This window comes from Teleopsis dalmanni, chromosome 1 (genome assembly GCF_002237135.1).
Source record: "Teleopsis dalmanni isolate 2A chromosome 1, ASM223713v2, whole genome shotgun sequence".
Lineage (NCBI taxonomy): Eukaryota > Metazoa > Arthropoda > Insecta > Diptera > Diopsidae > Teleopsis > Teleopsis dalmanni.
Window position 1 is genome coordinate 84,617,841 of NC_051846.1, and position 3,260 is coordinate 84,621,100.

Sequence of the window (3,260 nt, forward strand, 5' to 3'; positions counted from 1 at the left end):
AAGCATATATAAACGTTTCTCACCTTAAAAAATAGTGTAAAAGTAATTATGTTATCTTACGAGTACTGATAATTGGTAGTTCTGAAGAATAAGAGAAAAAGAAATGGATGGTCTTTAGTCTCTTGTTTATTTTTTCAGAGTGTTCAGATTTTTTAAATAAAATACAAACTATTCAATTAATAATCAATGTTTGTGCTGTTGTCTTGAAAGTAGTTCCCAGTTGTTGATACAACTTACATATGCTGATGTTCAATCCAATTATCAACAAATTTTTCGTAAGGCCGTTCTGGGATAGCCTTCAGTTTCTTCAACAAATTTTGTTGTATGACTTTAATCTATTTACAATGCTTTCTACGGACAGGGAAATCTTAGTTTCAGGGGTAGAAAAAAATCACATAAAGCTAAATCTGGCAAATACCATGCTTGATCCATGGTATTTGTTAATTTCTGCCTTTAAATTTGGACACCAATACGGCTCTACGCGATGGTGCTTTGTGGGCGTGCAGAACCAATTAGAGCTTTTAAAATTCTTTATAAATTTAATAGTTTTTTTGTCATAAATATTTTAGAAGTCTTAGATAATTTATATTATAATTATCTGTTACTTCAGAAAAAAAATTGATGGCACCGCAACCCATGTATATCAAAGAAAACCTTTACTTTTTATGGATTTCAACATATTTTTTCCAGTTTGGAATTGCCACTCGGAAATCACTGGCTCATGATTAGTTACCGAATATAAGATTCACCATGAACTTAGCACCAGACTGAACTCGATTTGGAATGTGCAAAGGGAACTATTTGTAGTATTTTTTAAGAACTTTTAAGTCTTTTGGGCAAATCGTAAAGCTACTCGTCTCATGCTCAAAATATTCAATAAAATCTTATGAGCTGATTCCTGAGAAATGTTTATCTCGTTTACAATCCCTCTTAAGAATGAATGATGATTTTTAAATATAACTTCTTACTCTTTGCGAATGCATTTCTCAGTGGTTGCTACTGATAGTCGTTGAATTTAAAATATATCTATATACATGTTTTGGAACTCTTTGAATGCCTGGTACCAATTGCAAAATTGCGTCTTCAATAAAGCTGGTTAATCACAAGGTCTTTCACCTGATCTAATTATACCGCATAGGAAATTTTGATGCATTGAAAAAATTGTGAAGCTCTATTTAATTGACTACAATTTGTGCCTTTAAGAAACTGCGTGAAAGACCGTACTTGAGATCGACATCATAATTTGGTAAAGACTTGCAAATATACAAAAGAAAGATTTAAAATCCTAAAACATGGGAAGCTTAGATAATGCTTTCAAAGTACTTTTTAACAAAATATATTTTAATAAGCTTTATATGCTATATAAGCTTCGATATTTAAAGAAGGCTCTATAAAAGCCATTATGCAGAATATATTATAGTCCACAAGGAAGAACTAGTGCGCCAGCGAAAAGGAGTAGAAGAACGGTAGAAAATGAACTGAAGCATGATATACATGGAACCGAGCAGCACTAAATACAGTCAGATCAAGAAGATTGGGGCCATATGCCCTACTAGGGAAAGTAGACAATAGTAGTAGCAGCAGTCTTATGAAAACTCATCAAATTCTTATAAGTCATCCTGATACTTGAAGCGTATAGTTGTATACCTCGGTATATTTTTTCGGAACTGAGCATATATTGGATTATACGTCACTGTGATATTTCAAGACTATTTGATTAGCAGAATAAAAAGAAAGAATTGAGATAAAATAAATATAGAATACTTGTACATTAGAGTAGATATTCGTAAAATTTTATCTTCTGAATAAACGCCCTCATACTAAAGAAAATTTTGGTTGGAATCTTAAGGTTAAGGAATATGAAAAATTTGTATTTCAGTCAAAATTTTAATGATAAAATGAAAAAACTGAATGGGGTTTCATACTTATTTACAGTTGGTAGATAAATTTTTATAACCTGCACAATATATTATGGATTTCTATAATGAATGTAAATAATGCACTAGAATTTAAAAATTTTTTTAAAAATCAATATCTTCAATGCATTTGAACTATTTTTAAGTTTCGTTTAATATTTTACTTAATTCAAGATATTTTTTGTTTCATGTTTATTTTCTAATTAAATTTTTTTATCATATTTGTATTAAATAAAGATAAAATAAAGTCAAAAATATGTTACTTATTCTAAATAAAATGACATCAGAAGTACTATTTATAACAGTAAGGATATTTTTGCTTAATAAAAAATGGAAGATACTTTATATGTTGGCTATTCCTTCTGTGTGCTGCTTTAAACTCAAGATATCGCATAATGGCAAGAAACAACAGCATAAACACTTGCAATGTTTACTTACCATCTTTTAAAGTTACTGCATCCACTGATGCAGTTGCCGTTGTTCAGTTTGGTGCAAAGATTTACGGTTACGATTCCACTTTGGCATGACTTCATTTTTAATTGCAATGTTCATTTCAATTTGTGTGTCCTTCCGTCAAGTATGACAGCTGTTGAAAAAAGAGCAACGAAGGTTGCAGTAGCTGTTGCTGTTGCTGGTATGGACTCGACAACAGCTACTGTAGCTGGCAAATGTTGACAACAGAAGTGCGCTAAGAGACATCATTCTTTAGTCAAATGTAGGCTTGCGGCATCATAGCAGAAGTCATCAGGGAGTGACACTACTCAAGTGCATCGCAATTCACCTTTTTATGTCTTGAAATGATAAAGAAGGGAGCTAGTCCAAGTCGACGCAGACAAAAGACAACAAAAGAATATTAAATGTCATACAAACACACGCAATTAAAAATTCTTTTGGTTTCATACAAAGTGAACATCCATCCTTTCAGTCTCTATTTTTATACACCACTGGTGTTATTTTCTGTTGTTTATCATTTTTAAATAATTAATTATTTGTTGGCAACAATAAAGATTAAATAATTCCCTTTTATGTGGTTTGACTGAGGCTAGTAAAAAAATTGAATTTTTTACTAAGTCAAAAAAATCAAATGAGTAGGATGTTGGGTAGCTGCACTCGTATATATAGCACATATATACACAATACTGTAGCGTACGTTCCAAGAATTGACCAACAAGCAATGAAATAGTAATCGACTCTTGTTTTGTATAACCGTGTTTTTATTGCTCTTAGTGTTTATGAAACGCCAACTCACAATTTTCTCCAATCATCATTGAACATAAAACTTATTTTCCAACAAACTATCAAATACCTAGAAAACCAATTCTAAGTTTACTTGGTTTCTAAATT